Source organism: Brienomyrus brachyistius, unplaced genomic scaffold (genome assembly GCF_023856365.1).
Source record: "Brienomyrus brachyistius isolate T26 unplaced genomic scaffold, BBRACH_0.4 scaffold34, whole genome shotgun sequence".
NCBI lineage: Eukaryota > Metazoa > Chordata > Actinopteri > Osteoglossiformes > Mormyridae > Brienomyrus > Brienomyrus brachyistius.
Genome location: NW_026042309.1, coordinates 3,888,156 through 3,915,082, shown reverse-complemented (window position 1 = coordinate 3,915,082; position 26,927 = coordinate 3,888,156). Strand labels below are relative to the sequence as shown.

The 26,927-nt window shown below is 40.5% G+C and overlaps 1 protein-coding gene, 4 long non-coding RNA genes and 1 other non-coding gene across 6 annotated transcripts in view; 3 read left to right on the top strand and 3 right to left on the bottom strand.

Annotated features, from left to right (window-relative positions):
* The window catches only part of LOC125721584 (NACHT, LRR and PYD domains-containing protein 12-like), a 499,105-nt gene that overhangs the window by 153,514 nt on the left and 318,664 nt on the right, over positions 1 to 26,927 (bottom strand). The window lies entirely within an intron of this gene.
* On the top strand, positions 13,383 to 15,168 carry LOC125721639 (uncharacterized). Its single transcript, XR_007385873.1, has 3 exons — positions 13,383 to 13,576; positions 14,858 to 14,968; positions 15,078 to 15,168. It is a non-coding gene; the product is annotated as an uncharacterized LOC125721639 (long non-coding RNA).
* On the top strand, positions 16,351 to 16,542 carry LOC125721661 (U2 spliceosomal RNA). Its single transcript, XR_007385901.1, has one exon. It is a non-coding gene; the product is annotated as a U2 spliceosomal RNA (small nuclear RNA).
* On the bottom strand, positions 21,197 to 23,368 carry LOC125721622 (uncharacterized). Its single transcript, XR_007385856.1, has 5 exons — positions 23,205 to 23,368; positions 22,849 to 22,945; positions 22,596 to 22,708; positions 22,025 to 22,217; positions 21,197 to 21,834 (listed from the first exon to the last, which is right to left on the bottom strand). It is a non-coding gene; the product is annotated as an uncharacterized LOC125721622 (long non-coding RNA).
* On the bottom strand, positions 23,594 to 24,689 carry LOC125721631 (uncharacterized). The gene is made up of 3 exons (XR_007385865.1): positions 24,424 to 24,689; positions 23,922 to 24,056; positions 23,594 to 23,684 (listed from the first exon to the last, which is right to left on the bottom strand). It is a non-coding gene; the product is annotated as an uncharacterized LOC125721631 (long non-coding RNA).
* Positions 24,786 to 26,427, top strand: LOC125721643 (uncharacterized). Its single transcript, XR_007385880.1, has 4 exons — positions 24,786 to 24,838; positions 25,233 to 25,358; positions 25,524 to 25,613; positions 26,316 to 26,427. It is a non-coding gene; the product is annotated as an uncharacterized LOC125721643 (long non-coding RNA).

Sequence of the window (26,927 nt, the reverse complement as noted above, 5' to 3'; positions counted from 1 at the left end):
TTGCACAACAAAAGCAGGAGGAGGATGGGGCTGAAGACCTGCGAAAATCACAGCAGGGGTGACAAACACCTTGGGACTCTCAGCAGAGAATAAAAACTCGGTAAATCTAGTGCTAATTGCCTGTGACCAGAATGGGTTTATTGCAGGTAGACAGGGATTTCATAATGTGAGACGAGTGTTGGATATTCTTCATAATCAGGAAGGAAAAACAGACAATGCTTTACTATCACTGGATGCCGAAAAGGCCTTTGGTAGAGTTGAGTGGCCCTACTTATTTGAAATATTAAAAAGATTTGGCTGTGGGGATAATTTCTGTCGGTGGATTAGACTTCTATATAATGAACCATATGCTGAAATACTGAGAAATGGAATTATATCTAAACCATTTGAAATTAAACGGGGATGTAGGCAAGGGTGCCCTTTGTCCCCCTTATTGTTTATTTTAGCAATTGAACCGTTTGCCATTGCGGTGCGGTCTCATAAAAACATAACTGGTTTATCAGTAAATCAACAGGAACACAGAATTGCTTTATTTGCAGATGATGTCATTCTTTTTTTTGGAAAAACTGAAAGATTCTATCCCAGCCTTGTTGGATTTATTACACACATTTGGACGGATATCAGGATATAAAGTGAACAAAGAAAAATCTTCATTAGCACTAGAACTGCCAAATCTACGCAAATTTGCGTAAATTCCCTGGGCCTAACACCTACTAGCATCCCTGCTGAGAGTTTCTTGGGCCATTGTCCTCCTGCTTTTGTTGTGCAAACACACCCATTACCTGTGAGGCCTGGCACATTTGCATTTTTTTACTCAGAGCAGCTAAAATCCAAGGCAGGCTAAACCTCTGTGTGTGACATGGAAACCTTCACAAAAGTCTGCCATATCTATACCAAATATCCCACACGCTGACTGACCTACAAATATGAAAGACACACATTCACAAAATATATGGAAGCACAAGTCTGTTTTATTTATAAAAAAAATTGAGTGTTTCAAACTTTGCAGTGTTTGCAGACCCAGTGACCATCATCCCTGCATTTGGCGCAAGTGAATTTGTAACACTTTGCACTGGTAAACCTGCTGCGGTTTCTGTTGCAGTTCTCCTGTACCTGACACTGAGTTGTCCATACAAGTCCTGGCACAGCAGCAGCCTTCCTCTGTCCCCATAGCCTTTTGTGGCATAAATTGGCAATGGAGTTCCTTGGCTAGATGACTCAAAAATAATCTTCTTTTGCCTTCCCACCCTGTACATGCCTTGTACAGAACGTAGGAATTTGCCACCACCAGGTCCAGCATGTTGTAAAATACAGCTACTGGCCACCTGCATGTTGCTGCTCTTACGGAATACATGCGCGCCATTTGGTCCAACACATTTACACCACACGATAACAGCAGAGAGAGAGAGAGTCATGAGTGTATTTGCTTTTTTTCTACCTTCTTTCTATATAGGCCTGTATAGTACATATCAGAAAACATTGTAGCACTGATGTAAAATTATACACACATTCACATACCTTCATGTGATTATAGTCTGTTATCGTGTTGGGTTTCCTCTTTCTGCCTTCACAGATCGCCACATCTTGGTCCAAAGAACTCAGAACACACACAATCTTGTTTTTTTAGGTGCATAAATTGTCAAGGAGACACTGCCACTTCTAAGCACTGACGCGGAAAATTCCTCTTGCTGTGCAGTGTCCTTTGAAATTGGAGGAAGTTCATACCAAACTTTATTCCCTGTGCTCAGTAGTGTTGTTTTGCGCTGAAGCAGTCTGTGTGACAGTGCCAGTGAGGTGAAGAAATTGTCCGTTGTGACATTTCTCCCGTCATCCAGAAATGGCTCCATCAGACTCATGACCATGTTCTCTGCCAGCCTCTCCCTTTTCTGGTGACTGGGGTCCTTTCCCAAGTTAGGGGACACGTTGCAGACGTATTTGGTCTCCAAATCCGTGGCCATCCAGAACTTGATCCCAAATTTGTCCGGCTTGGATGCGATATACCAAGTGACATGGAATGGATCCATATCTACTCTACGTTGTCTTTCCACCGGTGTCCCTCAGGGCTCGGTTCTTGGCCCTCTCCTATTCTCCCTCTACACTAAATCTCTTGGCGAAGTTATATCCTCACATGGCTTCTCCTACCACTGCTATGCCGATGACACTCAACTCATCCTCTCCTTCCCTCCCTCAGACACTCATGTCTCCACTAAGATCTCTACATGCTTGGCAGACATCTCATCTTGGATGACCACTCACCAGCTAAAACTCAACACTAGTAAAACTGAGTTGCTTTACATCCCGGCTGACTCATCCCCCCTCCAGGACCTTGCGATCTCCTTTGACAATTCCCTGATCCGTCCTTCGGTTTCTGCTAGAAACCTTGGAGTTACCATAGATGATCGGTTGTCATTTTCCTCACATATCGCCAGTCTTTCTCGCTCTTGTCGGTTTCTCCTCTTTAACATCAGGAGGATACGTCCATTTCTTTCCACCCAGGCTACCCAGATACTCGTCCAGTCCCTCGTCATCTCACGCCTTGACTACTGCAACTCGCTTCTAGCGGGTTTACCACTGAGCGCCATCCGTCCCCTCCAACTGATTCAGAATGCAGCTGCTCGTCTTGTTTTCAACCTTCCCAAGTTCTCCCACACCACTCCTTTGCTGCGCTCCCTCCACTGGCTTCCTGTAGCTGCACGCATCAGATTCAAAACACTGATGCTCGCATACAAAGCCAAAAATTCTCTGGCACCATCCTACCTAAAGGACCTCATCACACCCCGCTCTGCACCACGATCTCTCCAATCCTCCAGCACTGCTCGACTGGTCCCACCTCCCCTCAAGGCACAAGGAAGACACGCGTCTCGGCTCTTCTCTGTCCTGGCACCTAATTGGTGGAATGAACTCCCCCTAGATGTCCGAACAGCTGAATCCTTGAATGTCTTCAAGCGACGACTCAAAACTTTTCTTTTTCAGAAATACCTGACGTAGAACTTCTATATTCTTACTCGACTCTTTTTCTGGTGTGTGTTTTAAAAAAATAAAATAAAATAAAAATTCTGCACTACTCAATGGCGTTCTCAGAGATAGTATTCGTAGCTGGGGTCCTTATTGAGCTAGCATCGGAAATTCATTGCAGAGTCTCAAAGCACTTATGTAAGTCGCTCTGGCTAAGGGCGTCTGCCAAATCCTGTAAATGTAAATGTAAATATACTGCATGGACAATGAACCTTGGTCGAGAACAGCTGTACATCTATGTTCATGTGTTCTCCTGGAGTGAAACTTTCAGCACAGTTCTTGGTGAAGGCTGGCAGAGAACGTGGTCATGAGTCTGATGGAGTCATTTCTGGATGACGGGAGAAATGTCACAATGGACAATTTCTTCACCTCACTGTCACTGTCACACAGACTGCTTCACTTTACTGGGCATGGTGAATAACGTTTGCCGTGAACTTCCTCCATTGGCAAAGGACACTGCACAGGGAGAGGAATTCTCCACGTCAGTGTTTAGAATGGCGCGCATGTATTCAGTACGAGCAGCAACAAGCAAGTGGCCAGTAGCTGTGTTTTACAACATGCTGGACTTGGTGGCCGTGAATGCCTACGTTCTGTACAAAGCATCTACAGGGTGGAAAGGAAAAAGAAGATTGTTTCCGATTCTTCTAGCCAAGGAACTCCATTGCCAAATACAGGGATGATGGTCACTGGGTTTTCAAACGCTGCAAACACAGACTTTGAAAGATAGACAGACTGTGTGGGACAGTAACCACTGAGACAAAAGGCAGAAAGATGACGAAGAGATGAACCTGGAACTGAGGCACGGATACATAAATTTTTACATGAACAGCCAAACATGCAAAGCTGGAGAGATCACACAAAAACAAAATTCACTTTTGGTGTTATAATTCAGTGATGGCCAATGAAAATGAAATGACATTTTATTCTGTATGTGTATGAGCCATGGACCATGACTTCACTCAGCTTATGACATTTATATACAAACATGCATTGGAGACTGAAGTGTTAGCATGTTTTCATTTTATTCATTTCATTCTATTAGCAACTTTTCATTCTATTTTCACTCAATTTGTTTTATAAATAACACAGACTTGTGTTTCCATATATTTTGTGAATGTGTGTCTTTCATATTTGCAGGTCAGTCAGCGTGTGGGATATTTGGTATAGATATGGCAGACTTTTGTGAAGGTTTCCATGTCACACACAGAGGTTTAGCCTGCCTTGGATTTGAGCTACTCTGAGTAAAAAATGCAAATGCGCCAGGCCTCACAGGTAATGGGTGTGTTTGCACAACAAAAGCAGGAGGAGGATGGGGCTGAAGACCTGTGAAAATCACAGCAGGGGTGACAAACACCTTGGGACTCTCAGCAGAGAATAAAAACTCGGTAAATCTAGTGTTAGATCAGGTAAAAATCTCTCCAGTCTTCGAGCCAAAATTTTACAAAGTATCTTTAAATCCACATTAAGAAGACTTATTGGTCTTAGGTTTCCACATTTATTGCACGGTTTACCTGGTTTGGGTAGTAAAGTTATCAGAGCTCCTCTTAATGAAGCCGGAAGGATTCCCTTCTCAAATGAATCCGAGAACATGTCAAAAAGAGGGGACAGCAATTTAGTTTTAAATTTCCTATAAATTTCTGTCGGCAGCCCATCTGGGCCTGGGGTTTTACCTGTTTTCAAATGATCTATTGCTATAGATATTTCCTCCTTTGTTATAGGTGTATTAAGGTCTGCACTTATTAGTTCTGAAATGCTAGGTATCTGAAGGGTATCTAAGAAGAGATTTTGCTCTTGTCCCATATGTGTTATGTCCGAGCTGTATAGTTTTTCAAAAAAAAATTAAAAGTTTCATTAATTCCTAGAGGGTCAACAATGATCTGTCCATCACTGTTTTCAACTGAAGTAATGTTTTTCTCATTTTGTAATTGTCGGAGGCGCCAGGCTAATAATTTCCCGGGCTTTTCCCCTTGGTCATAGAATGATTGTTTAAGACGCAAAAGATGTGAGGCTGCTTTAGAAGCAGAAAGTTCGTTATACTGTGTTCTTAGTAATAAAAGCTTTTGATGGACTCTTGGACAAAAGGTTTGAAAGTATTCTCCCTCAAGCAGCTCAATCTCCGCCTCCAACTTTTTAGTTTTCTGATAAGTTTGCTTTGCTCTACAACTTGTAAAACTAATAATCTGACCTCTTACGTAGGCCTTAAAGGCTTCCCACCTTGTGCAGGGTGATGTTTCATCCGTATTGGTTTCAAAAAATATATTTATTTGGTTGTCTATGAAAGATGTAAATTCTGAGTCTAGGAGCCATTTTTGTTTAAATCTCCATCTAGGGGGATCTCTTTTTAGTCTTAAATCTTCATATATTAACGAGTTTGGCGAATGGTCAGATATTAAAATGCTACCGTAGTGACAATCCTTTATTTTGTACCTCATATTGCCAGAAACTAAAAAAAAATCAATACGCGAGTATGATTTATGTGTATTTGAGTAGCAGGAGTATTTTAAGACCTTGGGGTTCATATCCCTCCAAATATCCCTCAGATCAAGTTCTTTCAGAAAATTTTGAATAGTTTGTCTACTTTTAGGATGCGAGAAATCAATACCTCAGCTCCTATCCAATTCTGGATTCAATGTACAATTAAAATACCCCCCTATAATAAAGCTACCAGACAGAGATGATGCTGTAAAAAAAAGATTATGAAAAAACTTTGGGTCGTCAATGTTTGGAGCATAGATATTTATCAGGATTATTTTTTCCGTAATAAGTGTGCCCTGTAAAATAATATATCTCCCCGCCTTGTCTTTAATAACCCTTGTCACATGAAATGGTATAGATTTGTGGATCAAAATCATAACCCCTCTTGCCTGAGAAGTGAAGGATGCAGAATATATACTGCCCTGCCACCTCCTCCTAATCTTCGCTTCTTGACTAGACAACAGGTGTGTTTCCTGAAGTAGCATGATATCAGAGTGCATAGATTTCACCCTAGTCATTACTTGTTTTACCTTCTCCAGTTTTTGTAGTCCTCTGCAGTTCCAAGAAGAAATTTTAATTCTTATTCTACCAGACATAACATACAGCACTAAATGAGCTTCCCAACACATTTGAAATATTAAAGGACAGAGAAACAAATAACATCTGAATGTCAAAAACTACACCCACAACAATAAATATTGAACATACCCCTTTAACTTGAACTTTGGTACCCATTTCCCTCCCCCTATATATACTGGTACCTGTCTAACAGCTAAAGGTTGTTCCACCCAAAAGTGAGGATCAACCGACTATGCCTAAACACCTTTCCCCCCTACCCCACCCCGCTACATAAACAGAAAAACTCGTTATTGGATACATTAAGAAAATTAGGCTACTAATAGTAGCTGTAAGCCTCTGGACCGATAAACAAATATAACAAATTGGCCTTTCTCTCTCACTCTTCTTTTAAAACTTAAAGCTCAGTAATTATCCCTTCATGCCAACACACAGCATGTCAGTGATTACATTCTCAACCCGGTCCACTTTCTGACCTCAAAGCCTTCACAAAATTCTCCGCTTCACCTGGCTGGTTAAAGATGCGAGACTGTCCGTTGTATGTCACTATCAGTCGCGCGAGAGGAATCATGCCGTACCGGATCCCCATGGAGCGAAGCTGTTGTCTCACGGCGTTAGACTCTTTCTGTTTTCTGTGTACACCGGTCGCCAGGTCCTCATAAAATCTCACCGGACGGTTCTTGAAAAGAATCTGTCCCTTTGCCCTGGCAGCTCTTATCACGGTCATTTTATCCTTGTAATTTAGGAACTTCATGATCATTGTCCTCGGTGCAGCGGTGTTTGACGTATTCTTCTGGCCGATCCGATGAGCTCTCTCCAGCGTCAGAGCGGTGCGTAGCGGTGCCAAGTTCAGAGCCTCCGGCAGCCAGCTTTCCAAGAAGACGCACGCGTCCTCTCCTTCTGCACCCTCGGGCAGGTTAACAAGTCTCAGGTTAGAGCGTCGCGGTCTGGCCTCCAGATCCAGCACTTTGTCTTCGAGATCTTTGTTGTTATTTTCAAGAGTCCGTACCTTTGCTTCCAAGGTGGTGATACTATCTTCTGCTGCAGATATCCGGGCCTCCGCCTCACCGACCCGCTTAGCACACTCATTAACATCCTTCCTCACAGTCTCTATTGCTGACAAAATACCGTCCAGTTTGCAGGAAAAATCCGATTTCAAGTTTGCAATAGCCGCCAGTACTGCGTCTAAGCTTTCGACCGTCTTTCCCCTCTCATTTGGCTTGTCAATTTTCTCCTCCATCACCTGACAGGTGTTGGTATTTTTCTCGCTATCTTCACCACTAACATTAGCTTCACAGCTAGCCTCAGAGCTCGACTTAGAAGTGAAGTCAGACAATCTCGACTGAGTCGGTCTACTAATGTTTTTACCAAGTTTCCTTTGCGGGAGAGGCATCACTACAGGCCTTGTTCAACGTCCAATAGACGAGTATTATTCAGGATTTTACAGAAACATAGCGGAGCAGAAGTGGGCACGTCTTCTCAGCAAGCCGCCATTACCGGAACCTCCCGCTTGTCATTTTACTCCATTTGGCACATTCTTTGCTAAAACTCTCTCCCATCTCAGTCTCGACCACATCGCGACAAGTACGTTTCTCGCCAGGCTTTCGACAACTGTGTTTTCTCATTTGTTTTTCAAATTTTGTCATACCCTCTGGGTCATATGCAGGATCTGGAGCCCATTTGTTTTCTTTGCTATTTGAACTTCCCATGACTTTTCCTATCTGTTCACCAGTTACCCTCAACAAGGCACTTCAGGAAATTAAGCAGTTTACTTCATTGCGAAAACAGAAGCAAGTTCCTTCGTTGCAATAGAATTTGCGAGAAAGCAAAAGCAAATTCCTTCCTTGCGATAGAGCAAGCTATTTATTATAAACACAAAGCCCTAGTGCTCCTTCGCTAGAGAGCATAAGCAAATATTTTGTTTTTAGCAGGATTGGAGGATAATATAATTAATATTTTATTATGCACACCAGACACACATTCCAGCAATATAAATTTTGACTTGTGTCTCTGTCCTCATAAATGAGACAAATTTAGTTTGGGCACGGCCGCTTGGCCTCCGGCACTTTTTACACCAGTATCTCTGTCTAATTTTCTGGACACTTATTAGTTCGTTTACCTGATGTTTTGCACTAGACAACACAACACATTCACATTCATCACAACCAGGATATTTACACGCTTTACACATTCACACAGTTTCCTCCGGCAGGACACGAATCACTGCGCGGCAGGTACTATTCATTCACTTCCCTGGCAGGACTCAGTCCGCTACCAGGCTGCCCCCGGCAGAGCCGTGTTAGCTGCCCGATGGGACAGTTTCCATACACAACCTTATTCATACCCCGGTGGGGCAAATGCCAACCAACTGGCCTGTTTTCACTCCCTCGTGAAAACCCTTTCACTTCCTTGTGAAAGACCTGTGTCTCTACAGACACCCGTATTTACTTCCTTGCAAATACCTGTATTCACCTTCCTGTGAATACGAGGATCCTCCTGTGGATCGCAATCCACTAGCGCTTTTCCCAAAGTTTGTCAAACAGCACATATAGTTACTATATAGACTTAAACATCGACTTGCGATTAAATAAATCAACTTACAATTTTTCCCTTTAATTTTGGTCTGTTGATCGGATTGGGACGTCCAGGTGTTCGTCCGACGAGGATGGGATGCTGAGCCGGATCGAGTAACTTTTTTCTTCGCTCCTTGGCTGACGGTAGCGCTTCACTGTTCCCTTCTAACAGGACACCTCGTTCCTCGCCGTCCGTGCGCTCTGGCTGCTCCCTTTCTCCGATCCCGGACGAGCCCCCAAATCTGTGGAAGAAATTTCTCGTAGTCCGATGTTTAAGTGTTTGACAGAACTTTATTATTCGATGAGCTCAAAGGGAACAGACACTCAGCAATCATGCGTCTCGTGTTCTGCTACCCGAACGACAAGTGCATACATCTCTTATAGCCAAAAATGCCGTCATCAGACAGTTCAAAGAAAAGGATCAGGTGTCTGTAGACACCAGGCACTTCTGCTTATTGAGGCTTGCTTATCAGCACATAAATTCCTCTGCAGTTTCATACTGAATCGAGTTAAATTTATCCAATTACCCAATTACTTTTATCTCACTTCCAGGTCATGCTGACCCGGGCCCTTGCTGAGCAGGCTGCATTATGGCAAACGTTAGTTCCTTCATAGAAAATAGAAATCCCTTTACTTACAGTAAGCAAGCTTGCATTAGTACCTTGTGCTTGATACATCAGACTGATTCAAGTGAGGTTATATTGTTTCAATCATTATAGGTAAATCAACAACACATTATAAACTCAATTGTTAATTACTGATTAGGTAATGCATTTTGCATAATCATCTATATTCCATTATTGATTACTGATTAGCACAATCAAGAATTTTCTATCACACTGGATATGAACCTTTGGTTTATATGGTCAGATACTTAGTCTGCTGAGCCACACGCTGCCCTCAGCTAAGGCTGGATATGAACCTTTGGTTTATATGGTCAGATACTTAGTCTGCTGAGCCACACGCTGCCCTCAGTTAAGGCTGGATATGAACCTTTGGTTTATATGGTCAGATACTTAGTCTGCTGAGCCACACACTCCCCTCTGCTGAGGCTGGATATGAACCTTTGGTTTATATGGTCAGATACTTAGTCTGCTGAGCCACACGCTGCCCTCAGCTAAGGCTGGATATGAACCTTTGGTTTATATGGTCAGATACTTAGTCTGCTGAGCCACACGCTGCCCTCAGTTAAGGCTGGATATGAACCTTTGGTTTATATGGTCAGATACTTAGTCTGCTGAGCCACACGCTGCCCTCAGCTAAGGCTGGATATGAACCTTTGGTTTATATGGTCAGATACTTAGTCTGCTGAGCCACACGCTGCCCTCAGCTAAGGCTGGATGTGAACCTTTGGTTTATATGGTCAGATACTTAGTCTGCTGAGCCACACGCTGCCCTCAGCTAAGCCTGGCCCCTTAAAAGAAATGCAAAAAATTGTCATGTACATTTACAGCAAACTATAGGCAGGAGAGTTACTATTTTACTATTAATTTTACAGTATGTTACTATTATAACACTGAAAAGACTTGTGGGATTTGCACTAATTAAATAAGGCAGCATTTTTACACGCATTTATTTTGGGATATATTTAAACAGATTTTTTTTAAAGAAAAGTATACCCAAATTTAGGAAATTAAATATTTTGAATAAATGAAGCTGAAGCTCACTCACGCTGTAAACCTTGCTAGGTCGAGTTTACTCAAATCAGAGGAAATTGCTTGCCTCAAATGATTTAAGTTGAAAAACTCAATTTTTCAAGTTGCTTGAACTTGAATATGTTATTAAACACTCTAAATGATGGAAGCGGATTTAGTTTAAGTAACTTTTCATATGAAATGAACTGCAATGTCCCTGAACTAATTTAATTAATACTCATTAAGCTCAGTTCATTTAAAATGCCTAATCTCAGGAGTCATAAATCTAGGAGTTAATAAATCTAATTCACTTTCAAGTATTTCGCCTGAAATACGTAATACAAGTTTAGAATAATTTCCAGGGAAAGCATTTCCGGTAAGGCAGTGCTCATTGACACAGATTATAAAGCTTGTTTGACTACGCAACAAAATTTAGCAGGGCTGAGAGAAGGTGAGAGCTCCCCTAGTGGCTGCAGAAGTGCATTTCCCTAGAGCAGATATAATAGGTGGTAGCCTCATTGCTTCTTAATCACAACTTGGGATAGAACAACAAATCAAATCGTTTTACTCTTTTAATATTTCAATTTTAATTAGGTTTTATGCACTTGTCCTATTCAACATCATGACAGTGAATTAAAAATCTATGCTATGCAAATATAAATCCAGCACTATTGGTCTACAGGATAGTGGGCAGTTCCAGAATCCACATAGCAAAGAATATCACTGCCTTAGCTCATTTCTGCAAATACAAGGCTAGAAGGCCAAGTGGGGCTAATCAAAATGGCCTTACATTAACAAAGACATCACCCCAGAAAAGCATTACATGAGCAATCACAGTTGTTTTATTTTTTAAATCTCAACAGAGAACATCTTGCAAGGTCAGTATTTGGCAGAATTTCCTTCATGATGGTGGGTGAAATATACCACAGCTGTAGAACAGCCCAGCCTTGGCAGAATAGCCACATGTTAATGAGCTCCTGAGCTAAGACCTTCACTCCCAAAGGGACAAAAAACTGTATCAGGCCATGCTGGCAAAGACCCTTGCATCAAACCTGGTACCACTTTGTGTTGGATGCTGAAGAGGGCCCTTTAAATACATTAGGTGTGTTATTTGCTAAACTTGAGTTTACTTTACTCATAAAAAAATAATAACCCAATTTACCCAAACGAGTGAGTACAAATATGCTGCCTTAACTGATTTGAGTAAATATCATAGGATGGTACTGTGACAGTAGGTAGACTTTAACTTCCATCCATCCATTGTCCAAACCGTTTATCCTACTGGGATCCGGAGCCAATCCCAGAAGCAATGAGCACGAGGCAGGGAGCAACCCAGGATGGGGGGCCAGCCCATCACAGGGCACACTCACACACCATTCACTCACACATGCACACCTATGGGCAATTTAGTAACTCCAATTACCCTCAGCATGTTTATGGACTGTGGGGGGAAACCAGAGTACCCGGAGGAAACTCCACGACGACACAGGGAGAACATGCAAACTCCACACACAGGCGAGATCCTGATGTGACACGTGACCCAGGCGGAGACTCGAACCCGGGTCCCAGAGGTGTGAGGCAACAGTGCCAACCACTGCACCACCATGCCACCCCAGACTTTAACTTGATTTATTTAAAATATTTCCTAGAATAGGCGTATACTTTACTTAAGAAGGTAGAATTCAAGAATTCAACCCAAAAAAGCGAGTGCAAATTGTTACATCATTTAATTTGAGCAAATTCTACAGTTTATTTATTTGCAGTTTACATACTGAATTACAGTGCATTGCAGCATTTTATCGACAAGGTTCTCATAAATATTGCCCTATTTTCTACAGTATTGTACTATTTTACTGATAAACAGTGTTACTGTAATAATTTCACTGTTTATTACAGCAGGGGTGCAGATTGGACCCACGACCCTGGAGGTGTGAGGCTACAGTAGGAGCAATAGGCCACTATTACTGTGAGAAATGATGTATTTTTAATCATACACTATAACTGATGTGCCGCTACACTGCTTGTGTATGCTCTGCACCTTGTCTTTCTCCCTTACTTGTCTTTCTTGTTCTCCACACCTTGTGAGCTTCAACATGAGCTGATTGATTGTTTTTCATAAGGCCTCAGGTTAGTTAGGTTCAGTCTCCTGGAAAATCACTAGAATGTGTCCTTGGCTTTGGAAGCTAAGAACACCTTATTTTCAGGGAGAGTCCTGTAATATTTATTTTAATAAATAATTTTTATTGATAAACCTTCATACTGATAATCCTCTTTTAGTGGTCCTAAAAAAACATGATTTAAGACAAATTTCACGATTCAGTAACCCGACTTGTGCAATAGATGGCAGTGTAGTACTTCGACTAAGACGTGCTATGGAAATTGCCGGTAAAATATAAAGCTCGTTTTCCATTTTAAACGTTTGTCTGACTGAAATGACCACATGTTGTACATATGTTATTGTACTATACATCTAACCTTCAGCGTTATATACCACACCTACCTCAATTATCTGCAGCAATAAAATATGGATGTGTAATTGGACAGCTGCAAGTTAAGTTGTAGAATCGATTATTTTTCTAAATGTTTATCTGTCTGATTTTACAGTAAAGTATGCATGGACGGATGGTACAATAAGGTGTGAATAAGTTGAAAATATACATGAAATATTATAAAATAATAAATATTTGTAAACATTTAACTAGATAACGACAGCTTCACAGTACTTATATAACCCTGCACAATTTAGAATATCATCACAGCTCCCTGAAAATTATCAGTTATCATCATAGTACAAATAAGTAGTTATCCAGACATCCCAAGTCTCCTGCATATTGACAGTGGCTCCCTGATGCCCCTAAATTGAATGAAATATCCCGGAAACTAGCGCAAGCAAACAAGAGCATGCACGTGAGACAGTAGCGCGCACGACGGAATGAGCGAGAGAGAGATAGAGAGAAAGAGAGAACGTACGTACGTGTGGATCCCTGAGTGTGTGACTGTTCATGTAGCCCATGCTAGACAGACAGCATCCTGATTGGTTTACTTAGCAAAATAAGCCAATCAGATTTCAGTACGGGCGGGCTTTTATTTAACTCCTGGAGAACCGAAGATATCGGTACTGTGGAGCGTAATGACAGAGGGAGAGTGTCCCAAAAAGCGAAAATATAAAATGCATTTCTACACAAAAGCGTATCCTTGTTTAATATGGTTGAAAATAATGACAATGTTACGCGCTGAACTGTTTGCAACATTGATTTCAGCATTGCTCATGACGGTTTAAACGGCTGTAAAAAGTACGTTCAGGTGAGTTTAACAAGTGTCATTTAATTTTCTGTATCAGAAAATCAGGTAAACACTGGTTAAACACTTGGTTAGTTGTCATGAAAAGACCAAACTCCCTGAAGGCTTTTGTAAAGTAGCAATGGAATATAATTAAGGAATTTACATATGGTAAAAGAATAATCTACTTATATTATTGTCAAAATAATACATAATATTGGCCGTCGTAATTCAGTGCGTTGACGAGAGAAGATTTCCGGGATGTTGTACATCATTCGGGGGGTGTGAGGGAGCTGTGGTCCATTTGCAGGAGACTCACGGAACTTCCGGGAGAGGTGTGATGTCTACATATGATTACAATGCGATCCAGTTGTTTAAATGTACTGCCACTATACATTTATATGCAGGACATAATTCATGGACTCAGAGCACGAGCACAAAAATTATCTGGCCATTCTAAGAAAGCTAGATAAATCGCTGTGCATAGGATACAGTGAAATGAGGTTGATAAGAGCTTTTTTAACGTTAGTACAGCTAAATCTCATTATGGCGGCGTACATCAGTCAGACATAAACACGCGAGAGTCTGACTGCGGTCAATGACGTCGTGTGGCGCCAGCGGCAGGTGGTTGTCATGGTTACTTTGCCACAAACCGGCCGAAATTAGCGCCCTTTGATTAAGAGATGTCCGACGTTCGAGCTCCGGCAAACAAAGCTGGATTTATTTTGATAATTTCTGCTTAAACTTTATTAAACTAATACATGTATGTTTCACGGTAATAGCTGGGGGTAGCTGGGTTTCGATAATTTAGAAGTTAATTGCGACTTTTTAGCTGGTTAGCTAGTTCTTGCTAGTTGGTACTAGCATTGCACTGTGTTTTCGTTGGTGTACCTCTGGGTTTTTTGTGTCTATTAATCTATTAACTACTACAGGGAAGTTTACATCGTGTTTGATAGTGAGTCAGAAATACCCGTGTATTAATATGTTTTTCGGGTTGTGTGATTTCCATACATGTATATAGTTGCCACTTGGTTTACCATAGCTTGGTGTTAACTACAGATCTGATTTGGGATTCTGAAATTGCCCTGGTGTGCAGCACATGTCACACTGTCTTCTGATTACTGGTTGCATTTACAACATGCCACATTATATATAAGTCACAGTATTTTCAGTATAGAGATCATTTTTTTTTTTTGATAAATTCAGTTAAACTAATTGAGAGTTAGCTGTAGTAAGCTGCCCTACACACAAACACTCTGACCCCAGGGGTGAGCTGCTGTTCACCCAAACGCCCTGACTCCACAGGAAGGCTCACATCCAACCGAAGACCGTGACCCCAGAGGTAAGCTGACATGTACCAAAACATCCTGATCACAGAGTTAAGCTGTCATCTACTCAGATGCCCTAATTCCAAAGGTAAAGCTCTTATCCAACCAACTGCATCCAACCAAGCGCCTTGACCCCAGAGTTAAGATGACATAAACCCAAACACTCTGATAAAAGACGTACATTTTCATCCACTCAGACTCCTTGATCCCAGACGTAAACTGCCGTCCACCGAAACACCCTGGCCCTACAGGTAAGCTCCCAAACATGCAACCGGCCCAACCACAGAGGTAAACTGCTGTCTATCCAAGCACCCTGATCACAGAGGCAAACCACTGTCCGCCCAAACACCCTGATCCCAGATGTAGGCTGCCATCCACGCAAACACATTGTTCCCAGAGGTAATCTGCCATTCACCCAACCATGCTGATCCCAGAGGTAAACTACCTTCCATCTAACCATCTTGTTCTCAGGGGTAAGCTGACATTCACCCAAATGCTCTGATCTCAGAAGCAAGCTGTGGTCTACCCAAACACGCAGGCCCCTCAGGTAAGCTCACAGTCACGCAAATGTCCTAACCCCAGAGATAAGCTGCCATCCACCCAAATGCTCTGATCTCAGAGGCAAGCTGCTGTCCACCCAAACACGCAGACCTCTCAGGTAAGCTCACAGTCACCCAAATGCCCTAACCCCAGAGATAAGCTGCCATCCACCCAAATGCCCTGATCACAGAAATAAGCTGCCATCCACCTAAACGACCTACCCCCAGAGGTAAGCTGACATCCATCCAACTGCCTTGATCCTAGGCTGCCCAGTACGTCTAGGTGGTGACACTCCATCCTACAGGGTTGACATGATGCACTTTCTTGAAGCACACAAAGGACACCTCAGGTTTTATGTAAGTGTGCTTTGTTTTTCTGTGCTTGTGTTTTATTTGGCTTGGATTTTATTTAATGGCATGTATAGATTTTACTGAGCACTGTTTTGGTTGATCACTGTTAGCACATATTCATCAATATTAACATTTTATTTTATCTGTTGTGCTGTTTGTTGTGTGATTGACCTATTTTATTCCTAAGGTTACTGATTTTATGTGTTTTAGGAAGGTGTATGACAGTGTTTTAGCCCGACCCTTGTGCAGAGGTCGGAAGTCTGCGGGTGTGTTCCTTTTTGAATGTCTTAACTTTTTAATGGCATGCATATAAGGTAACATTTTAATAGTTTTATTGGCCATGTAATTAGATTTTATTGGTGTATAATTGTATTTGTTGGTGGAATTGCTCTTTTGCCTGTTTTAAGGGTAATAGTTCTGCAGGTAGTTCTATTTATTAAATGTTATCCTTAAAATTCTTATTGTACTGGGTTGGCATTGATTTGCATGGTGTTTCAGCCTTTTAGATTGTGATTATGTGTTAATGTAAGTAGTGCAAGCATAATATTGTTCAAAAATCGGCGGGGCGCAGTTTGCGGGTATCGCTTCTCGGCCTTTTGGCTAAGATCAAGTGTAGTATTTGTTCTTATCAGTTTAATATCTGATACGTCCCCCATGGAGGGGACCACATATTAAACGGATTTTTGGAACAGGGAGCCGAAAGTGGGGCTTGCCCCGTCCGCTCCACGCATGGACCCGGTATTGCAGTGTTTCTGGGAACGGTGGTTACACACTTTGTATAACGAAGTTGGGAGCCATGTTGCTATCAATGGCTTCCTGAGTGACTTGGTGCCCCAGCTGAGTGGAGTGAGGCAGGGATGTCCCCTCTCCCCCCTCCTCTACGCGCTCTATATAGAGCCATTGGCGTGCGCCATTCGCACCCGCCCCGGGGTCGATGGCCTTCTTATCCCAGGAAGTCGGGGGACAACTGTTAAACTGACCCAGTATGCAGACGACACCACGCTTTTCGTCTGCTCGGATCAGTCTCTTGGTCATACCTTGAGCCTCGTTCATGCGTTCGGTAGGGCCTTTGGCGAGACGCTCAACCTCAGTAAGTCGGTGGCCAAGTATTTCGGCAGCTGGAAGGCGAGGGAGGACGTCGCAGGCGGTCTCACCCTCTGTGACGGACCTCTCAAAGTGTTGGGGGTCAACTTCCTTTCGGATGGTGCCGCTCGGTTGAACTGGGAGGAGCGGTTGGCGATCGCCAGGCGGAAGATCGGACTGTGGAAGTCCAGGTCCCTGTCCTTCCAAGGTAAGGTTTTAGCCTTAAAAGTGGATATTCTTCCCACCCTGCTCTACCTTGCACATGTGTACCCTTTGCCCCGCTTCATGCGGCGAGGCCTGATGAGGGACGTTTTTAACCTCGTCTGGGGGGGCAGGTATGAGTACGTTCGTAGGGAAGTGATGTATCTCGGAAAGGACAGTGGGGGGAGGGACGTTATTGACTTTCCTCCCAAGCTTGTGTGATAGAAAATTCTTGATTATGCTAATCAGTAATCAATAATGAAATATAGATGATTATGCAAAATGCATTACCTAATCAGTAATTAACAATTAAGTTTATAATAGTGTTGTTGATTTACACATAGTGGTTGAAACAATGTAATTTACTTGTCATTAATTGAATGTATCAAACAATAATGCAAATCTGCTTAAGTAAGAGATTTCTATTTTCTATAGAGGAACTAACATGTTTGCCATGTATTGCTTCTTCAGCAAGAGGCCCAGGTCAAAGCAAAGGCATGACCTGAGAAGTAAGCTGTTGCAGAAGGTATTATAAAATGAATGCCTAGTATTGGATAATATAAAATGTAGAAAAAGAGAACAACGAGTCCTAGAATAATATAGCGAAAGGAAAAGTCCCAAATAGATAGAATTGTTCTAAGCTGATAGGTGGACCTTGAAAAAGTAGAAGAAACTGGCATCTCCAGATGGCCAAACTTTCCTTGAACTGCCTGGACCTTGAAAGGCAGAAGTAACTGGAACGTCCAGATATCCGACTTGTCCTTGATTTGTCAGGTGACTGTCGCATTTTAGGCCATAAAAGATATATGCATTTGTTGCTCAGAGAGCAGAACACGAGACACATGATTGCTGAGTGTCTGTTCCCTTTGAGCTCATTGAATAATAAAGTTCTGTCAAACACTTAAACATCGGACTTCGAGAAATTTTTTCCACAATAGAAACGGCTAAGATATGATAGAATGGGAAAAGGAAGGATTGAAACGGCTAAGATACGATAGAATGGGATAAGGAAGGTTTGAAACGGCTAAGATACGATAGAATGGGATAAGGAAGGATTGAAACGGCTAAGATACGATATAATTGGATAAGGTAGGATAGAAACGGCTAAGATAAGATAGATTATAACATGGTAGGATAAGAATAGCTAAGATATGATGGAATAAACTGGTTTGTAACGGCTAAGATCAGACAGAATAGGATAAGGTAGGACAGGAATGGGTTAAATAAGGGGTAGGATTCCTATTCATGAACTTTAGACTATAAAACCTGGCACCTCAGAACAAAGCCAGGGGAGTAACAGAAAAACATCAGCCCAAAGAGAGGCAGAGAACATCAGCCCAGGAGAAAAGAAGCCCTCCTGAAGCCTGCCAGTGAAGGCCCAGCTGGACAGAGAACTGCAACCAAGACAAAGCTTCACAAGGAGAGAGAATCAAAGGGGCTCCACTGCAACAACTGCTGCAAACACCGCGCCTCCCTGAGTGCCATCACCCCTCAGCTCATCAGCCACTGCAACCAACTGCCAAGATCCCCCCCCACTCTGCAACCAAGTAAACCAGCTTCCTTTCATTCTAACAACCTAAGCTGTTCTGTTAACCTGCTACAGTATGTGACTTTAGGGTCGTGTTTCTGCAAACTGTCATTGCTTTACAGAACAGTATTTCCCTTTTAAGGTTACCCATTTTAAATCTGGTCACTGCATTTTCATGTTACATTCTGGTTGTGCCTATTCCGTTATTTTGTGTTTGTTGTTTGTGTTATGTGTAATGTCTGTCTTATGTTAGTTGTAGTGTTAGGAATAAATGCATGTCTTTTACACAACTTCAGCCTCCGTTCATTGAATGCTCACAATAGTACTGCCTCGTTGTAAAAGTCATTTACATTACCTGGTGATGCAGCTCTCTGGACGAGCCTTCTAACCCAGGTTACTAAGCAATACTGGTAATTGGTAAATCCCATTTAAGTCGCACACTAACAGACTCACGGGGATTCGCAAATTGAGTGTGGAGGAGCCGACCATTCGGCATAACAATTGGTTAATAATCAGCATTGAATAATAATTAAAGTTAATTAATTTCAAAACATATCCTGTTAGATCACTGCAACTCCACCTCTTCCCAGATTCTAAGCCCATATAAGTGGCACACAGGTGCATAATGGGTGGCCCCTATCTGCCCCATTTTAATGTACACACAAGAACTCGTATGAGGATCGTAAGAGCCGCCCTGATTTACCAACCATCATGAGAAAGAATCTGACAAAAAGGCCCTCTCAGCCTTTTCTTATTGTGTATCAAAGTCTTTATGGCTCAGTGCTGATTGTTTTTGAAAACCAAAGACCTGTGTGTTAATTAGTTAAGCGGCACCTTGCTTTTTATTGCGTATGGTTTTTACGTACTTTTGTTAGAAAAAAATCTGTACTTGTATCTGTTTTAATTGTAGGTGTGGCGTATTTGTTGATCTAAGCCGATTTTGGTCACCCATTCTGACCTTGGTTGATGGGTTTTATATGTGGAAACATGTTACAAGAGTTGTGACACCTTTGCTATGCAGCTCCTGGTACCACCCACTTCCCTGTAATGATGCTGGATGTTTATTTGCATACCATGGTATGGTACAGCCTTTCAACAGATTTGTATTTTTTTTTTAATCCACCATGATGGTGTTCAATAAAGCAAGTATAAGAAATATTAGTAAAGTTTGTACTGCAGTTATTGGAATTACTTTTGCTGTGGTCTGCTTTGGTAGGCCAGTGAGTGATTGATGCTCTCTCTAGAAGTTTTCTAGAGCTGGAGAGAAATGCCATGATAAGGAAAATGCTAATGGATGATAAATCTGAGTGAAACCATTTCCCAGGAAAGATGTCAGTATTGTATGTACTTGCCACATTGAACCTATCATACCTATACCTATCAGTATAGTACCTATCATAGGTACTGTACTATTCAGACTGCCTGGCACACATCAATTCAAGCATAGGAAAAGGTCTAGATTTGTAACATTAAAATGTGGTAGAGACTAATATCCATGACATACCATCCTAAAACATGGTGTGTTCTAAAATTTAAACCCAATAAAAATCTGAATATTAAATGAGCAAAATAATTTGATTTGTTCTTCTATTCAAAGTTGTGGTCTTTAGGGACTATCTGCTTTAGGGAAAATGCACTCCTGTAGCCACTAGGGGAGCCCTCACCTTCTCTGAGCCCTGCTAATAATTATGTTATGCATTCTAACAAGCTTTATAATCTGTGTTAATAAGCATTACTTTTACACTAACACTCCTGCTGAGAGACTAATTTGATTACCAGTCTTGGCCTTGTCATTAGGAACACATTTAGAGAATTTGCAGAGTGCTGTATCACAGTGGATTCTCCCTGGTTTTCCCCAAGAACTGTACCATACATTTTATTCACTTGCATACTACAGATGATTGCAAGAAAGCTTAATTAGTTTACTCTTATACCAGTGCAAGGAAATTGTTTAATACATGCTTAAAAAGGAAATGAATAATTACATTTTTAAAACATTGTCTAACCCAATCCCAACTTCATAGCACAAGTAAGGCAAGAGTCAAGAAGAAGCATGTATTCAGCTACCAAAACACAATGTGCTGATCTTCAGAAAATTCAAAGTTAACATCATGTAAAGTTTACATACCAAGAGACCTTATTGCTCAGAGTCTTTTTCATGACGGTGGGTTAATCAAACACAGTAGCTGGCTGCCCCAGACATAAGCCACCCATTATGCACCTGTGTGTCATTTATATGGGCTTGGATTCTGGGAAGAGATGGAGTTTCAGTGATGTAACCCAGGTCGAAAAGAAATGTACTTAAGTTGTATTTTTTTGTCTTGTACTTATTGAGCTTTTAGCATGCTGTAGAAGTGCAGACTTAAATGTGCTATTTTGGAACAGCTATTAGTGTATTTTAAGAAATTCTTAAGCACAACTTAATTTAAAATTAAATACACTATTGTATGCTAAAATGGAACAACTAATAGTATCTTTATTGCACTAAAATATATCCTTTATCATATTTCACTTTAAATACATTTAAAATGACATGAAAAGCGGCACATTAGCACAACTTTAATATATTTAAGTGTATTTTATTGGTGTCTCAAAATATTGCTACAATACACCATTTGTTCTTAACATGTCTTTATTAGCACTTAATGGCAAACTAAATGCTTTATCAGTGTAACAAAACAGCATGTTTTAAGTATATTTATCACTAAACAGAAAAACCTTTAGACTGTTTAAAACATTCTTAAACTCTTACTTTAGTAAATTCTTTAACAATCGCTAACGAACACAATCAAAATGATCTTACACACTTTCATTGTGCCTCTACTGACTAAAGAACAACAGCAAATGACAAAGGGAAATTTTGGCAAGGCCCATTAGTTGGAAAATAATGGGCAAACAAAAATATATAGATATTTTCAAAAATATATCAAGTTTTGCATTCATTGGCAAAATCAAACCATTTCAAACTTATTTGAGGTAGAAACATGTAAAATAAATAATTAAATAAATAAAATTATGCAACTTACAGCCTAAAGTAACATGCCTAACATCCATGTAAACCCTGGTGTACACTGCCCTTGCACACACGTGTGTGTGTGTGTGAGTGAGTGTGTGTGAGTGAAAACAAAACACAAAATCACAATCAAACCTACATCTTCTTCTTTGAAACAGAATTTTCATTGTTGCACTTTCGTCTTATGACAGCTCTCACTTCAGACACACTTGTTCCTGGGAACTCGGATATTACTGTGTCTGTAGGGAAAAATAAAACACACATTTGTATGCCACTTACTTAGACATAAGCATAGGCTAATGTATTGTTTTAAATTAATGCATTATTTTAACTCACTAGTCAGTTTACACACTCACAATCTTTGTCGGTCATAATAAAGACATACAATCCATAGACAATAATGAAATATATGATATATTCAATACATACCAACAAGAGCATTCAACTTTTCAGAATCTAAGGGATCCTTTTCCGTTCCATTGCCTGTAAGGCTTGAGGAAGCTAAAATGTTGCGACCAAAGAGTAGAACAGCTAAATCCTGGGCAAAAAGGGACATCCTTGTTCTGTTCAATCTTTTAAAACATCTTCGGTTCACCATAACTGCTGAGTTGCCCAAGGAAACCTGTGATCAGAAAATTAAATACTCAGATTACTATACTAAGTAAAGTCCAGTAACCAAAAGCTAAAAATAACATTGTGAAGACATAGAAATAACAATATGAAACGAAACAGCAATTTTCAAAGCAGATGATGCTCAGAACTAAATAGTCTTGGTAAAGAAGCAATATCTGTGTGTTGTGACTTCACACAGCACCTGACAAGCCACATGGAAACATCTGTCACTTCCCTCACTGCACCCAGGTAGCAGAAATTTGCCAAGAAAGAATATTTGAGTATCATCTTGTTTGGAAATCATGGGCTCATTTATGGCATAAGATACTGCCTATAGTAAAAATAAGTCATTCTTTTAGAAAGGGAAGCACAGAGGGAACCAACATACCATTTCTGGAGCAGGACTGGAGGACCCTGAACTTGTATCACTGTCGAAGGAAGGTAGCAAACGCTTTATAGTGGTTGTTAGTTCCTTAACACAATTGATAAGGGTGGGTATTTCTGTATAAAAGTAAAAAAAAAAAAAAAAAAGACATCAGCCACAGATATCTGACAATTTTCTAATTACCAAATACATAAATCATCTTATCTAAATTTAACATACTCAAATATATAGAACATTCCTTTTTCATTACAGATACCTTTTAATGCATCTATCACTTCCTGGTGCCTGTCTATGTTTTCCAGTGCCTGATTCATCGGGCCACACTCCATTTCCTGTTGCCTAAAGCAGGGGTCCTATATAAATGAAAGTTACATTTTTTTATGTTATGTTTCACAAAACAAGAATTTATTGTATTCTCTGTTGCATAATTCAAATTACCCCCAACAACTGTATTATTTAAGGTCTCCTGTTTCTTGTCAGCCTAACCTTTGATCTTGGCCTTCACTTTCTCCCACAAATGCTTTCTGTGCAAACTTTGTTGCTAATACACAAGTTCTAAACTTGCAATTTAGACTTTGCATATATTTTGTGCTGTATAAAGAATATACTTACAGCTGTTCCAGAAGCTTGGGGTGAATCAAAAAGGTCTGTATTGGTGTCTATGTCTACATCATCTTCCTCACTTTGTGAGGGGGTGGATGTCCTTTGCCTTTTTTTCAGCAGAGAAGACTTAAGCTGCGAAAGAACCCTCTCGTTTGCAGCCTTCATCATTTTTGGTTTCTGAAACAAAGACCACAATAAGTAAAATTAAGATACGTACAAACAACGTTCCACAAAGTTCTTCATATTTTTTATATTATTAGCACACAATGTATTGAACTTTTCATAGAAACAGATTTGCCTGGCGGGTGTTAGTCAGAGGTAATAGCACAGAGGTTAAACTAGTGTGTGCAATAATTCATTCTCTTTTCCCAATATTAACTCATGTCTTTCAAAACTCATCTTCGTTCCAAAGGCTTGTGCTGAATCTATGTCAGTCTCATCATTGTCTGAAGAAATGATGTGACGTCCAGTCACATGTTTGTTCTTTTTCTGTAGATGGAGGAAAACATGTAATTCACAATACATAAAATATCCCACTGATATTTTCAGGTGAAAATCCTCTTAAATCCTTCCCAATCAGCAAGATAAGAAATGTATCTGTTATTTAGCATTGTATTTAATACTGACTGATCACTAATCTAGAATGTGTAGATGTACTGTGGTGTCCATAACTACATATAGTAACAGTTTTTATTCAATGTCATATGTCAAAAAAGCAGTATCGACCTTTGGTCTGTCTTCATCTTGTGTCACTGTACACTCTGCAGACTCTCCTCACAGCTGCTGTGGTGCTGCTGCTGTGCCAGATGTCTTCATTTCTGAGGAAAGCTGTTTTTTTTTCTACAACGTCCTTAAAGTTCTCTGCAAACAAAATGATAAAAATTGTGGACAGGAAGAATGTCATTGTGGATATTTGAACTACAGATTGTAACTGCAAAGAATTCCTAACCTTTATGACTCCCACTCTTATTCCTAAAACATTAGTTAAATAGGATACATATTTTCAAAACTAGACAATGTAAGGATTACTTTGGATCTACAACAATGACCAAAACATGTAAACAGTCAGTGCACACACAAGGAGCCATTACAGATTAGTAGATTAGATTCTTTAGCCAATCTAAACTGACTGACCGACACCCCCACCACCACCAGCACCACACACACACACACACACACACACACACAACACACAGAGATAGTATTGCATTGGCTATAATGAACTTACCTCCAAGAAAGAGTATTTTTGCCGCCAGTGTCTTAGCTTCTCCGTGTCTGCTGCGACTAGGCAAACACACTTCAACATAGCCATCTTCACTATCAAGCTGCTGTCGAGAGGCTATCCGATATTCTTCCCTCCTGTGTTCGCATCTTATTATGTTCGAACTCTCACCAACTTTGTATCGGGGAAATAAAACAGCCCGAATTTGGGAAATACCATTATTTTTTAGCTTCCTCTCAACTATAACACACTACATTTATGCTACACACGTTAGGAACAGCTCAGTAGTCTGTCGTTTTCGCATCACCGGAAGATATGAATTTGAATACGGCAAAGCTCAACTCTGATTGGTTAAATGGCATTACACTCCGTTGGCGATCTCTGAAGAGGAAACGGACCTGAATAATTATTTGCATTTAAGGTACTTTGGGTATTTTTAAGTTAACGTTCTCTGTTGTAGAATATTGTGGCATGAGCGTTGCATTAACTACATCACCTAGTTATTTATTATGTTATAATTACAACTAATCTGCAATCCTTTGTTTGAAATAATTAGCCTATAGGCATGACAAGTTGATTCTGCCAAATTACCATAACGAAGTACAATTTTCTCTTTGTCTATGGTTGAACATTGCCAAAGATCTGTGAGCTTAGTGTTATAAATATTTCCTATAATGGCGCAAGCTAATCTGGAGCATTAACAACAAGGTAGTTCAAATATGGTGACATGCTGTCAAGTAGTTTTACATTGCAATGTGAAGATCATAATTACACGAAATAAGTAATTTTTTTCTTGGTGTTAGGCCTGTGCACAGCAGGCAGCATTTGGTAACTTGCAAGTGACCAAAATGAAGAAATACAAATCCTATCTGCAGGCATCTGAAAACAACATTCCAAGAACCACAGATTACAGGCAATTGAGACTTGGTAGAGATAAAGAGGTAACACTGAATTTGCTTATTTTTTGTTAAGTTTTCATTGGTGACACTCTCCACAGACTGTCAATTTGCCAGAAATCCTATCAATTTCCTCCTGATGCTGTTATTCTTGTCATCCTGCAACATCTGAGACACCTATGTAATGTCCTTATCTCAATCTCTTTGCAGAACTATGGCAGAGTACTTTATAAAGACTTTGTTTCTACCAGCGAGTCAGATATCCCAAGAACAAGTGCATACCGGAAAAGGAAAACACAGGTAAAATAAATATTCTGTGTTACATGGTTATATGCTGTGTAGGTTGTACTGTGGTTGTTGTGGTCATGTGTGTACACAAAACTCAGCTCTATAAAGATTTCCCTTTATTGAGCTAAATACAGTCAGTGTCATAAACTACAGTCTAAAACTAAATCAGGAAAATAGGTAAACAACGCCACATTTAATGCTGCCAAGTATACACACTAACGTGTGTACCAAGTATTAACATGACGTGCACATCCCGTGTGTGAATTGTTTTCTAAGGAGATACTTATAAAAAGACCTTGACATAGTTTCATATTCTGCTAAGTTCCCTGTTCACTCCAATGACGATGAGGACACCAGTGTACAAAATTTCCACTGCCCTGGACCTGCTAAAAGACCCAGAATTAAAAGACAAATGCAAGCAACGTCAGTCTGGGTATACAATTTATTATTTATATCAGTTTATATCTGCCATATGTTACAACACTAAATAATTACTCAAAATAAATATTTAGTCTGTTGCAGATGAACCAAACAGTGATTTCAGGGCACTGCCTCACCAGACAGAGTCACTTGTAACTGCTGAGGAAGGTTACAATGAAGCAATCAGGAACCAGTCACAGGTCATTTGAAATAGCTTGGAGCACATATTCTTGAAAGTTGTTGTTTGAATTACTCATAAGAATTTATTACTCAGATATACAATATATTCCATAGATTTACAAAGACCAAAAGGACACCAGAGGACACCAGGAGCATACTGCTAATTTACAAACAGCACCTGATGTACGTCAACCACCTCAAAGTCCAAACTGCAATGCATTACAGGTACTTTCATGAGACATACACAATGTGGCATTGTAAAGGATATGTACACTATATCTTCAGTCATGTTCACGGATATCTTACTTAATATAAAAGCACTGTAATTATAATGATTTTGACTATACAGTTACACTTTAGTTGGAAATTTAGTATAGCCGGATATTAAATGCTGACTCTAATTACTGATTTGTTCTTTTCTAAGACTCTGAAGGGGATGAGCTCCTCTACCCAGGGGCACCTCTCTCCAAAGGACAGAGTCTGCTTCTTTTGATGGCGTACATTTTGAGACACAACCTGAAAGGGATAGCCCTTGAACATCTCAAAATGTTCAATGAACATCTCCCAGGATCAATGCCTGCAACTTCTTACCTGTTCCATAAGGCCTATGGACAGTATGGACAGTATGAAGCACATTTTTTCTGTTCTGGATGCACAAGCTACATAGGTAATGGTACTGATCAGACACAGTGTACAATATGTCACATGTCATTTGATGCAGACACT